The following is a 15,284-nucleotide window of genomic DNA, read 5'->3' on the forward strand; positions in this document are numbered from 1 at the left end:
CAACAGAGTAAGATCCTATCTCAGAAATATATAAATATGAAATATTAAAATAAACTGAACAGTTCAAGTTATTAAGGAACTTTTCCACACTGGTGTAACAACTGGAGAAAATGCTAAGGTACAACCCAGGTCTCCCAACTTCTTATCTGTAACCTTGCCTTTTATCCCAATAAATAACTAATAGATTAACTTGTTCTACAGAAGGCTTTTGAATGGCTAGCATCCCTCCAGTTTCTTGAGACTTGTTATAGATTTACAGTCTATATTAACAGATTTGGCTTATCAGGTTATCAGTAGCTTTTAGGACATTTGGCTAATATTACAAGGAGGAAAGTACAGTGAGTAAAATCTCAGGGTTTGACAAAACTGAGGTGTTTGTTTCTAATGGTGTTTACTTACTATACCGTTCTCTAGTTTAACAGGAGTTTCTAATGTCTCATAACGATTTATACTGCATGTTCATGACTAGCAACTCTAAATAACAGAATTGAAGTAATATTATTCAGTCTGTCAATATTCATTGATTGTGAGGTCATTTTTAAAAATATTACCACCACCAGATGATCGAATAGTGTAAAAATAGAAACTTTTTAGTGTTGCTAAGTTTTGATAGGTTTTTTGAAACGTTGAAGGATTTTGAGGAAATTTGACACTATTAAGAAATTCTGGGCCAGGCACAATGGCTCACACCTGTAATCCCAGCACTTTAGGAAGCAGTGGAGGGTGGATTGCTTGAGCTGAGAAGTTCAAGACCAGCTTGGGCAACATGGTGAAACCCTCACTCTACAGAAAATACAAAAATTAGCAGGCCATGTGGCGTGTGCCTGTAGTTCCAGCTATTCGGGAGGCTTAGGTGGAAGGATCACTTGAGCCTGGAAGGCGGAGGTTGCAGTGAGCCAAGATTGGGCCACTGTAGTCCAGCCTGGGTGACAGAGTGAGGCCATATCTCAAAGAAAAAAGAAAAATTCTCGAATTATCTATGAGTCATAAACTAGATATTTTAGGTAAAAGAGCACATGATAGCACATGATGATTATAATCTCATTATTACTAATAATAATACTGTCAACAACCATTGCTAGCTCATGGCCCATTGTAGCACTATTTTTATTTGTTGCTAAAATGAAAATGGTTTTTTTCTGCTAATTGTTCATGAGCATATATAAGTACCAAACATTGCTTCCATTTGAGTTTTTCGAAAGTCACAAAATCATTTCTGTAGCTCTTTAGCTTCAGGTTTATATTCCAGTTCCTCTCCCACACTCTCTCAAATTTCATCTCCGATTTGTTTTCTGAGAGTAGTGCTAAGCACAGAGGCTCCATAATCATGCTGCTTAAAATGGATGCTCTTCATTCACAGTTTAAGAAAAGGAAAAACCACCTTCTGATAAAAATTTGTCAAGTACTACATAGAGGAAATATGATAAAAGTGAATAAATTAAGCTTATAAATAGAAATACTACATGTCTTTTGCAGCATGGACTGTATGCTTTTTACTTTGAAGACCTGGAGATATATGGTTTCCATCCAAATGTATAATGTACTTCTTTGGTTTCTCATAATTTTATTTCTAATTTGATAAGGTCAAAGTAATTTGTCTAGAATATAAAGAGAAATTTTAATACAGGGTTATTTTAGAATAGGACAAACAATAAAATGCCAAAGCTACATCAAAAGCAGGTTTCTTTAAAACACACAGTCAAAATAAGAGAAAAAATAATTCCTGCATATACTTTACAGTGGAACTGAAATTATATCACCAATGCTATAAATGCTTTTCTTAAATTATGTTTAATAATCCTAACTTCAAAAGGATATATGTGCTTTAAAAATATAGTCGACAAATCTATGAGTAATTATTTAGCTGGAAAAGGGTAATTCCTTCCCCTTGGAGGAAGTTCCTTATTTGACTGCCAAGGCCATGGATACAGCCATTGCTCAGGGTTCGTCAAGTCTGCACCCCGCCTTCTTTAAAGAGCTTCCGTAAGTTTTGATGATAAATACCTTTCCTCTGTTCCTCTTGCCCATTCAGAGCCAGCTAGAACTCTTTAAAATTGGCATTAACACTTTAGGAGAATAATAAAAGGAATAAACATTGAGGCAATATCAAGATTCCAGACTCTACTCTTGCTAGCTCAATCATCTAGTGTGTACACACAGAGAAAACTATACATACGGAGATTGGCACAATTTCTTAGGTATATACCCCAATTTTCTCACTTTCTAATCAACAGGCTTCCCACACACTTACGATAATTCCAATTTAGAATGCTCTCTCAAAAAATTACAACTTATAAAACTCATGGTAAAGACTAAGATATCTCATCCATCAACTTGAACCCTCCCACCCAGGCCTTGGAGTAGATACCTATTCCTTAGACAATATACTCACTCATTTTACTTAAATGTGTAGGGAAAGCATTTTAGCTCACTAAAATCTTTAAAAATAACATTGACTTTTAAAGCTGTCATTTCACTGACTCTCAGTCACTCTTCTAGACTCTTCAAGCATAACACCTTTTAAAATAAACAAAATCATTAACTTCCTTATAACATGGTTGAAGTCACTAATATATATATATAGATAGATTGAATAATCTTTTATTAAAGAATTGTCACGATAGTTTTTTATTAAGACATTTTACTATTAAATTATATAACTTAATCTTCATCAGAAACATGATTTTATTATTTTGCCAGTAATGTGCTTGGATTAGTTTGAACTTTTTTCCCTAAGAGCTAAGATATGCATGTGTGCAGAATTGCTGTAATTAAATACATTAATGTGGTTTGTGGTGATCTTGCGTATTCTATCATTAAATAAAAGTCACACCACTTAGTCTCTACCACAGCATTTTTTGACATTCAAAATTGCTACTTCTCCTCTCTCGTGTTTTCCTGCCTCTTCAGACAGCCGGGTCTTATTTACCCTGAGACTAGCTAAGAGACATTTATGCAAATAATTTTTAAAGGTGAAAGATAATGTGTGTTGCTGAGATAAAAGTGGTTATTGATTAAATTCTTTGCTGTAATCATCTTTATCTACTGCTGTCAGCTGTTTTCATATCGACCCAGAATCCCACATGCTATAGGGAAAGTGACATGGACGCAAGTTCACATGCACACGTGCACAATCACGCACAATCACACACACACACACAGGAAAATGTGTTTTGACTTCAGATGACACTGCCACAGCAAAGTGCATACTTGGTCCACAAAAATCTCAGTAGTACAGACCTATGAGCAGATCTTCATTGTTCAGGCACGGGTAAAAAGGCTCAAGTTGGGCTGAGTTAGACTGGGTTGTGCTGAGATTGGCTCCAAGCTACAGACAATGCCAGCGTCTATTTCATCTGTTTCTCAATCTCCTTACACTTGCAACTTCCTAAAGCACACTTCTCAAAACAAAAGATAACAGTAATGCATGATAGTATGCCCAGATTTGCAACACAATTTAAGCCTGTGCATATTTCATGTCCACTAACATTCCACCAGCTAAGGCAAGTCCTATTGCCAAGCCCAAACTCAAGAAGCACAGTACACCCCATCTATGAGGCCACAACAGGAGTTAGAATATACGACATATGGAAAGGAAGTGAAAAGCTGATACAAAAAATGATACAATCTACCATCTCAGGTATAATAAAATATATGCCAAAATAAAAACAAAAGTACTGTGGTAGAGGTGAGATTAATTCCAATCAAAGTAGCCTGTGCTTTTATTTTTATAATTATTTTTTATTCCTCTAAATTAGCTTTCTCAATCAGGCAAGTCTGAAACTCTTAATGTCCATCAATGATTAAAGCCAATATTAGCAGGACCTTACTTATGTGGAAAATAACCAGTTAATGACAAAACAATGGCAACAATAAACCTCTATTTTGAGGATTTCCCCCCAGTAGCTGAATGATCTGGGGTGAACCTTATTCACTTGTGTGGATATTCTTTATAACCAAACAAAAGAGTTTTCCAGGGTAATAATTTTGTCTGTGGGATGACACTGAGCAAAACCAACTCTTGCACCAGGAAAAACACCCAAGCATACCCACGTCTGAGTTTCTAAACTGCCACTCATATGCTCTAGCCTTGCCCAAAGTGAGTTCCTGAAAATACTACTCTGCCGATGATGACGATCTGCTCCCTGAAGCGAGGGAATCAATCGCTTGAACTTGATACTATATGACAGTTGTATCCCTTCCAAAAAGATATGTTGAAGTCCTAACCCTCCACAACTTAGAATGTGAATTTATTTGGAAATAGTTTTTTTGTAAAGACAATCAAGTTAAAATGAGGCAATTAGGGTTGGCCATAATCCAATGACATCTAATATGTCACTATAAAGAGGGGAGGTTTGGACTCAGAGACAGATATGGACAAGGGAAGATGATGTGAAGATGCACAAGATGGTCATGTGGCTGGAGTGATGACACGTCCACAAGCCAAGGAACATCAAGCATTGTCCATGAACACCAGAAGCTAGAAACAGCCAGAAAGGATCCTTCTGTTGAGCAGCCAGAGAGAGGATTGGCCCTGTCAGCACTCTGATTACAGACTTCTAGCCTCCAGAACTGTGAGATATATTTCTGTTATTTTAAGCCAACCAATTGTTGGTACTTTGTTATGATAGCCCTAAGAAACAAATACCAGCCCTGCATGATACTTACAATATACATTAGTAAAGCTGTTGAGAAGTCCTATATGTTTAACTTTGTATAACCCAACATTTCCCAAACTCACGTGACCTAGGCGCCTCCTTCTGCACATAACATGTATTCATATCCTGTGGGATTTGTGTTCCATGAAACACATATTTACAAATGCTGATATAATCAACAGAGGTTATTATCTACAGGGAAAGCTGAAAGGCAATGATTATGGAAGCAGCCCTTCTAGAAGAAATAAGATGACACTAATGGATGCAACACAAAGTCTTGAATGTACCATAGCAATTTTGCCTACCATTGTGTTGTACCATTTTACTTCTATTATTTTAGACACCACGTATAATTTTGAAAAATACAAATTATAACCACTTTTCTCACTTGGTCTTCAATACACACAAAACCAGAAAAAGGTCAAAGCTATATTTATTTCTCCCTATACTTTGCCATATATGCTTCAGGAAAGCAAAAGATGTTTTGTAGTGCTTCTCTTCTCACAATGTCAAATCTAAATGATCCATTTTTCTGTGTCTAACTGTACTGTTTATAAAGGAGATGTATGCATGAAGAAATATCTTGAAGCACCAAAGGACCAATCCTGGTTCTTTTGCCCTGGGAACATCCCCTCCACACAGTAAGAATAAAGATGTGGATTTTGAAAGCATTCACATCTATGTAAGGGGAAGAGCTTGTGGGGGAGAATACTGAATCCAGAATTACTGCTCCCAGGTATGTGCAACAAGATGAAGAGTGGCTTGGAAAAGAAGAGTTTTATGGAAAAAGAAATAGATCGCTTCCTTGCCTTTCCTTTTTCCATGGGAGGTCAAGTGGGTAGTGACACTTGCTTATATCTCGTATAAATTGGAGGTTTCTTCAAAAGAAGACTAGAATGTGATTTTCCCTATTGGGTTTAATGAAAGGCATAGGACAATTAGCAGACAATGTTACTGGAAGCCAGAGAGATTTAAGAAAGAACCTGAATTTTCTCAAAACTGAGTGTGGCATGGAGAGGGTGGTCAACTTTTCCTTAGATGCAGACTGGACCCCAGATATTATCTGGAAGCAGAAACTGACATGGCACAGGAAAGCAGAAACAAGGAACTTCTTTGGCATACAGGTGCATAGAAACGAGATAAGACAACACTTTTCCTCTGCCAACTCCTGTGACAACATCAGTTCTGCCAGCTTTCAGTTCAGCCTAGAGGAAAAGGTAAGGGTGCTCAGGGATTGAACTTTGAACAACAACAACAAAAATGGGTTAAGTAAGTCCTCCTTTGACAGAAAATTAATGCAATTTAACACAAAAAAATATATATAATCTTTATAAATTCAACATACAATATTGGGATTTCATTTTTTGGTATACGTAAGTCTTGATTGTCCATTTTTTCCTGCTGTACTAAAACAAAATATTGTGTGAAGTTGGAAAGTCAAATATGTAGCCTGTCAGAAAAAGTTGACAAAGTTAGTATGTCCATCAAGTTCTATTCTAGTTTTTACATGCTACGCAGCCTTGGTCAGATTAGTGAAATTCTCTTAATCTTTGCTTCTTACTCTGCACATTGAGGATAATGACAATCCTAATTTCAGAGGATTGTTGTGAGGACTAAAGATATGAGTTGGAAAGCAGGCAGCACAGTGCCTGGCAGGAAGGTCAGTTTCTCTGGGATGTGTGTGAACATCCCCATCACATTCATGTCGGGTGCACATTAAACAAGGGAAGTTTGGGCTCACCCACACCTACAACGTAAACATTGGGAGGTGAAGTCCAGACATTTCTATTTTAACAATTCCAGTGATGCTCCTATATACATGAAAGCTTGAAAACTGGGGGTAACGTACTGTCAATTATAATTAGCTTTAAAAAAAAAATCTACCATTGATTTTAGGAATTTGCCCACTGCTTGAAAACTTTCAAAATTACTGGCAAAAATTGCATCCTAGTAATCTTTGCATTATCATTTTAACATCTTTTTATAGTATGGTGGCATCCTTTGCATTCATTCCTTTTGGTCATGTGTGGCTTCTTTTCTTAGTCGGCATCACTAGACGCTTGTGTATGTGTTAAACCTCTTTTCTGTATTTTGTGGGCTGAATTTTGTTTCCCTCAAAATGTGTATGTTGAAGTCCTAACCCCTGGTACCTCAGAATGTAATAGTACTTATTATACCTTTAAAGAGGTAATTGAGGCAGAAGGAGAGTATATAGGTGAGCCCTAATCCAATATGACTGGTGTCCTTGTAAGAGGAGGAAATTTGAACACAGGTAGACAGAGGGAAAACCATATAAAGATATAGGAAGAAAATGGCCCAGTACAAGCCGAAGAGAGGCACCTCAGAAAAAAATCAACCCTGCTGGCACCTTGATCTTGGACTTCCAGTCTCCAGAACAGTGAGAAAATAATTGTCTTTCTTTAAGCCACCCAGTCTGTGGTACTTTGCTATAACAGCCCTGGCAGACTTTGTATATATATTGTCTAATTCTATTCATTTTTGCTCTCAGTGACTATTACTAATAATTCACTTGCTCTACAGTTTTGGGCTTCATTGCTGGTTATTTTTCAAATTTCTTGAGATAGATATTTGAATAACTAATTTGTAGCTTTTCACTTTAATATATTGTATAAAGCTCCACATTTTTCTTTGAGCACAGATTAAGACCTTCATAGCAACAATATTATTCCCAAATCCCAGATTATACTACAATAAATATTAAAGAAATTTGAGGGGGGATTTGGGGGAGGAGGAAATGCCCTAAATTTTCCATCTGCCATAATGGAAAAATCAAAATAGTATCTTATAAGCTCTGGAAAATAAAGCAACATGTCATTTATACCTCTAAAGTTCACTAGATGAAGGTAATTAAAATATAAAAAAGGAAACAGGAAGTACACATAATAAAACAAGATAATATGACACTAGCTTTAATAACAAATTTGAATAAATTATTTTATTTAAACGCAGTTTTTCTTAGATTGAGTTAAAATAATCTAATTTCATATCATTCAGTGGTTTCAAATTACACAATCTTACTCGAGAAATAGGAAATCAAAAAAGCTCTATAAACATTTTTTTAAAATGTGTTGTTCTACAACTTCCAATACATAAACTTTAGTTCCATATAGTTGTTAAATTATATCAGACATTTAAATAAGAAATAATACTAATGCTATGCAAAACTATTCAGAAAACAAAGGAGAGATCATTTCACAACTCATTTTATGAGGTCACTATAACCCAGATACCTGAAACCAGACCAAGTTTATACAAGTAAAGGAAATTTCAGGCAAATATCTTTCATGAACCTAAACCTAAAATGGCTTTTAAAATATTAAGAAATTGAATCCAATATTATACAAAAAAGATAATACACCCTGACCAATGTTGGCATAGCCCAATAATGAAAGAATCCCAGAAATCCATCAAAATATTTCCTTATGTTAATCCATGAAGGGTGAAAAATTACATGATTATTATAATTCATCTGTAAAAAGCATTTGATAAAATTCAAAATTCATTTATGAAATCAACTCTTAGAAACCAAGGAATAGAGGCCGGGCACGATGGTGCCTCGCCCCTGTGATCTCAGCATTTTGAGAGGCTGAGGCGGGTGCATAATTTGAGGTCAGGAGTTCGAGATGAGCCTGGCCAATATGGTGAAACCCATCTTTACTAACAATACAAAAATTAGCCAGGTGTGGTGACATGCACCTGTAGTCCCAGCTATTCTGGAGGCTCAGGCAGGAGAATTGCTTGAGCCCAAGAGGCAGAGGTTGCAGTGAGCTGCAATCACACCACCGCACTCCTGCCTGGGTGACAGCTAAACTCTTTCTCAAACACACACCCACAAAACCTAGGACCAAAAGGAAACAAAATGAAGAACATCATTGGAAAGCCCTCAGTGAAGATCATTCTTGAGAGTACTGAATGTTTTTCTCTTAAGGTTGGGAATAAGACAAAGATATCTTTCTCATTACTTCTAGTCAACATTTTGCTGAAAGTCTTTATCTATGTAATATGACAAGAAAATAAACTAAAATTACAAAAAATTATAATCTAGATTGTGTACTCAGAAAACCTTAAAATCCTACCAGAAAGTAACTACAGCTAACAAATGAATTCAGTGATGTTGCAGGATAACAAGTTGGTATTCAAATTTTTTAATATAAACTTATATTTTATATAATGCAATTAACTATTATAAAATTAAATATTAAAATACCTTTTACAAACCCATGAAAAACCATCACATACTGAGGGATAAACTATCAAAGGATGCACCAAGCCCCTACACTGGAAACTAAATATTTCTGAGAGAAGTTTTAAAAGGTCTTGATAAATGCAATCGTAAACCACTTTTATGACTGGAACACTCAATGTCATTAAGGTATCAGTCTTCACAGATTGATCTGTAAATCCAACATAATCCCAGTAAACTAGACATGTTTTTTTCTAGAACTTGACAAGTCAATTTTAGATGAATTTGGAAGGCAAAAGACCAACACAAGCCAAATAATCTTGAAAAGGAAAAGCCAACTTGAAACAGGTGTCTTTCCTAATTACGGGTCTTACTACAAGTTATAAGAGTTAGGACAAAGGCTACACAGAGATCCAGGGAACAGAATAGACAGAAGAAACAGACAGACACACATATGTGGACAAATAAGTGATTGTTGTTGTTGTTGAGTCAGAGTCTTGCTCTGTTGCCCAGGCTGGAGTGCAGTGGCACTATCTCGGTTCACTGCAACCTCCACCTCCTGGGTTCAAGTGATTCTCCTGCCTCAGCCTCCTGAGCAGCTGGGATTACAGGCACCCCCCACCCCCCAATCACAACTGTCAAATTTTTGTATTTTTAGTAGAGACGGGGTTTCACCATGTTGGCCAGGCTGGTCTTAAACTCTTGACCTCAGATGATCCACCCACCTCAGCCTCCCAAAGCAAGGACAATGCTCTTTTTCATAAGCGTATTAGTCATTTTAGTGAGAACAGTAAAACATCTGAAAATAAATTGTTCTAGAATGACTGGATATCTGTGTGAAATGATGAACCTGAACGCCTATACACACCACAGTTAAACATCAATTTAAGATGGATGCAACTTAGAGATATATAAAGATTTCTTATATAAAACACCGGAAGCACAAACTATAAAAAGAAATGTTGAACTTCATCAAAACTCAAACTATTGCTCATCAAGAAAATGCCATCAAAAAATTAAAAATAAAAAGGAAAGTGACAGATGGAATCAAGTCATGATGTGCTGGTATCAGTCCACAAGAACCTTGTAGAGAATAAGCAAAACTAACCTAACAGTGTTAGAAATCAGATCAGTGGTGGTTCTGAGGACCTGGACGACTGAAAAGTGGAGTAAGATAACTTTGTGGGGACAGAAGTGTTGCATGTCTTTGCTGTGCCTTCGTCAAAACTAACAGAACATTATACATAAGATATGGACATTCCATTATATTTCACAATATAGTTCACACTTTCAAGAATGAAGGACTTATTACAAAAATGAAAGAAAATAAAATTGTTTTCTAAGTAATGTAAACAAAACCAATGAAAATCTGAGATGATTTGTCATAAACATCTTCAGGAAAGTTTCCAATATACAGAATTCTCACAATCAAGAAAAACAGTAGATGTAATTTTTGATAAATCTGGCAAAAGACATTTACAATGACTCACTCTATATGTATTTTGAATATTTATTGGTAAGGAATTTCTGGAAAGCAATTTGGCAATGTGTGATTCTTATAAGTTTATAGTATTTGCTCCAGTGATTCAGATTTTAGTATTCAATGTAAGTTAATAATCAAAGATATTAAAAATTATCTAAAATTTATAAAGAATATAGTACAGTAAACTCTATGAACCAATATAAAAGGACTGAATTATTCAGCAAATTGAGCTAAAAATTGGTTATTTTATTGCGTCTTAATTTATATTAGATGAAAATTGGCTTTTAATATTCATTAACATATAAATTATAGCATAGCTATATAGTGTATTATGCATTTCTTAAAATTTTTAGCCCCTTAAAATATTTAATAGTGTCTGAAAATGCTTATAAGTGCAATATACAAGGTTAAATACTTTTAGTGTAATAATTGTGTGTGAATTTTTTCTGTGTTAAGATACAGTATAACAAATCTAAGGTTTAGCAGTTTAATTTTTAAAAATAATTTACCATATTTGCTGCCATGAACATGCTTTACTTGGAAATGCAGATAAAAATCCATGCAATAGTCAATTTTTATAAAGCAAAAAAGAAATTTCTGGGGAATTTTAAAAAGATGCTGTGGATTTTTTTTTTTTTTTTTTTTAAGTACTGCTGATGGATCAACAAATGCAAGCATTCTGATTCACAGTGATCCTTGACATTGGGCAGATGGCACCTGGCAACTAAATCTATTGCTGTTCCCACATAATAAAATAAATTTTGATGAATTTTAGTTCTGTAGTGGAGATGGAGTTACAATTTTTGACAAGCACAAATCATGTTTTGTTTATTCGTGGTTTAATTGCATTATACAGATCTAAGGATGAGTCTAAATGTGCAAACATCTGCTTTTTCAGTGTGGTTCAGCTTTTAAAGCTGCTAGAATTGAAAAGTGACCACTGCAATAATGGTCTGCTATAGAAATTTTGGAGATAAGATTATAAAGAACAATGATTTTGAAATGTCTCATCTTCTGTGTAATATCTGGCTCTATTTAGTTCCTTTAGGTATTTCATATAACTATTAAGAAAAAAACAAAGCACACTGTTTAAACAATGGGATGAATCTAGATTCCCAATTGAAACTCAATAATAAATCATTATTATATCTATTATATATTAGATATATATTAGATATATTACATTATATCTATTATATATTAGAAAAACTAATATAAAGTATTAGTATATTATATAAATATTATATAATATAAAGTATAATATGAAGTATTAGTTTTTCTAATACCAGATTCTTGAGGACTTACTCATCAACACTTAATATTAGACCAATGTCTCTGGTCTTTTGCCTAAATACCATTTAGCAGTTTTATATTCTTACTAAAATTTCATACCAATTTTTAATTGGTATGTAAGAAGTGTTAAAGAATATAGAATTGGGCCAGGCACAGTGGCTCACACCTGTAATCCCAGCACTTTGGGAGGCTGAGGCAGGAGGATCACCTGAGACCAGCCTGGCCAACATGGAGAAACTCACCCAGTCTCTAGTAAAAATTCAAAAATTAGCTGGGCGTAGTGGCAGGTGACTATAATCCCAGTTACTCGGGAGTCTAAGACAGGAGAATCACTGCCTCAGGAGGCAGAGGTTGCAGTGAGATGAGATAGCACCATTGCACTCCAACCTGGGCGACAAGAGCAAAACTCCATCTAAAAAAAAAATATATATATATATATGTATATATATGTGTGTATATATAATTGGACTTTGTTTTCTCTGTACTGCAGCCACAGAGCTGTGGATAGTGGGTGAAAAGAACCAAGAAATGTTGAGAGACATGAAGATAATTCTTTGAAAGTCTTTTATAGGAGAAGAGTAGAAAGGAGGGGGCATATAACCCTCTCAAGCCCCATGAAAGAGGAAGGGCAAGAGAACTACTTGTAGAATTTGGTTGGTTGTCAGGAGGGGAGACTGGCTTCTCACCTCACCCATGCTGGTAGAACTGCAGAATCAAGTCGTGCTGCCCCAGCTGGTATCTGGGCAGTGTGCAAGAGAGTTTGGGGAAGAACCTGAGTTTGGGGAAGTAGTGGTTTCAGTTTTCACCATGGTGAACCTGAGATCAGGATGCAGGATGGGTCTGAGGCTGTTTGTGATAGCCAAACAAGGAGAATGGGTCAGCAATTGGACAAGATACACTGCCACATTCAGTGGGACAAGTGCACACCTTACAGTTAGCTAAGCTTGATTCATCTTGAAAAGACCCACATCAGGACAACTCTTGTCTGTGAGAAGGAGCTCCAGCAGAAAGATAAAGGTGGAACGCAGAAAACAGAAGCTAAGGGTAGTAGGCTCCATGTCAAGGCACCTCCCCCTTCAGGGAGCAGGGGAGACATCTGAGGTGTGGGGATGGTTCTTAGGAACATACCATATGCCCCAGAGAGAGACATAGCATTTGAATACATCTTGTCATTAAGAATTCAAAAATAAAGAAGAACTTTCAATAGTAACAACTATTTAGAAAGAATTTACCCTCTTCATTATTCTTACCCTGGAGAAGTCAAAAGCAAAAGAAAGGGGGGCAGGGGGAGTCGCCATGGAAAGGTGGTGATGGAACAAGCAGGAAAAAGCATATTCTATCTTTCTCATTCTCATTGCTGGACTCTCAGTAATGGACTTGACCCTGAAAGAAGAGAAACTTCCATTTATTTGAGACTTTAAAATTATCAAATCACACCAGCCATCTCATCTGAGACATGAAGTTGACAATATCCTTACGGGCGATAGTGAATTAAGCACTAATCTCTGCCTGAGATACTGCCAGGGGCAAGGAGAGGAAATTTCATAGTTGTGTGAGAGCAGGGTTGGAAGAAAAACCATTTTCCTAAATTGCACCCTACTAAATCTTGGTCTTTTAATGAATTAGCTACGGTAACAGATTGAACCTAAACAATGTCTTCCATAAATATTGGGTTTTTCATCATGTGATATTTTGAAACAAATTTGAGGACTCCTGCCATCAGAGAATCTCAGTTAAATCTTTAAAGCTATTTTGAATGGTTAGTTGTATATAGAAGTGAGTCGTAACTTTATGGAATCACTCGCTAATAGAAACAATGAAGTGAAATTCTCCTATTTAGGGTTGACATCTGCAGTTTATGCTCAGATAGGCCCAGGCCATTCAAGTTTTGACTGTGACTCTAGTTATGTATACTTACGGGAAAAACAATAGATGGGTATAAACTACAGAATGAAAAAAATATGTAAACAAATTATCCAATACAGCTATTTTAAATCATTATGTAACCAGTTTACATCTACTGTATACATTTATGTAAGAATTTTATTTACGTTAGTTAACTTAATGCCTATTTTAATAAATAAATTTTAACAAATATTTAAGCCTCATGAGGGATACAGGTTGAGTTTTACACGAGGAATTGTTTACAGCCTAAATCATTATGTTACCAACAATCTAAATCAAGAGTGCCTTTCCTTTTGTACAGTTTCTTCTTTTGAGCCATTTTTGGCTTTTAACAGGAAGAGAAGGTAAAAGTATAAAGTGTTCACATTTACTCACTTAAGCTGAAGATAATATTAGATTTAACTCCTCTCTGGAAAACATAATGAGTTAGTATTTATGAATCTCTTGGTTTCTGAATCTTTAGGTGTAACACTTTGTTCCATGTTCCATTTTCTTTTGACCCAACCTTCAAAACCCATGACTTCTGGAATAGAGGAAATAGAATATAGTGGGTAAAAGTGTTCAGCAACAAGCTAACAACTGAAACCTCTTTGGAAAAGAAAAATCTATTGGCTTCCAGTAGACACTTTTCAAATTTCTTCTAACGTACAAAAATCCATTTTATGTCTATGCAGTCACAATGCACTGAATGTTCACCACGTGCTAGATGCAGTTATTTAATACATAAATTCCAAAAGCCTATTTATACATTTCTACCTAGTATAAGCGAAATTTAGCTGAACAGATATGTCTATTTTCCTGTACAGTTCTCCATTAAACATAGTTTTCCATCTGTATTCTTACAAAAGGGAATTATCAAGGGGTTGTTTGAAGGACTTGTTACCGTTTTCTGTGTGTTACTTGTTGTCAGAAACCCCCGACTCTGATCCTTTGCTTCAAGGCAACTGCGAGCTCCACTTACCTCCACCTGCCAGTCTCAGACTCACAACTATACTTGGATTTGTTCCTGCATAAAATAGATCCATTTAAAAACTCACTGGCTGACAGGGAAGATTTCAGTTCTTCTCGGCACTGATGACCCATTCAGTCCGCTCTTGCTCCACCTGGAGCCTCGCTGCCCCTTTTCCCTGAGTGCAGTCACCCTGTCTTGCCAGACCTTGATCTATTCAATTCGTCTAAGCCTTGTTTTGCAGCCCCATCTAGACTCTTGTTGTAGTTGTAGCCTTACCCCGGTATCTCAGGCCTTCTCTGGGCATGGCCTATCCCTTTGGACCTCATCATTCAGCTTTAGTGAAAAAGATGCCCTTGCAAACATAATTGCAGATCCAATACTAGCATCTTTGTTGGATGCAGTATTTATATTATTGATAATAAAATTATTTGTATACTTTATATATTTATAAAGTATTATATATTTATAATATTTAATACATATTCTACCCTTGTTTTTTGTTTTAACCATTTAAAATAAAATTATACTTTCTCACGTATTAGCTAACATGGGACTCTACATTTTACTAATATACAAATTCATGGGCAATGTGTTTGGGACTTTTTAACTCTAATTTAAAATCTTATATGAATGAACACATTTTGATTTGATATGTTTTTACATAACCTTTTCAAAAATTTGTTTTTTCATACATTCATCAGTCTTCACAGATTATCAGAATATTTATGTTTTAGGATATTTAGACAATTAGCTTCCTTTTCAGTACTTTTGGGTATTTGGGAATGGGTT

At 35.6% G+C, this 15,284-nt stretch overlaps 1 protein-coding gene across 2 annotated transcripts in view; it reads left to right on the forward strand.

The window, feature by feature from the left end:
* Nucleotides 1–15,284, forward strand: part of DOK6 (docking protein 6) — a 431,983-nt gene that overhangs the window by 267,915 nt on the left and 148,784 nt on the right. The gene's annotated exons all lie outside the window — the stretch shown is intronic.

Source organism: Papio anubis, chromosome 19 (genome assembly GCF_008728515.1).
Source record: "Papio anubis isolate 15944 chromosome 19, Panubis1.0, whole genome shotgun sequence".
NCBI classification, from domain to species: Eukaryota; Metazoa; Chordata; class Mammalia; order Primates; family Cercopithecidae; genus Papio; species Papio anubis.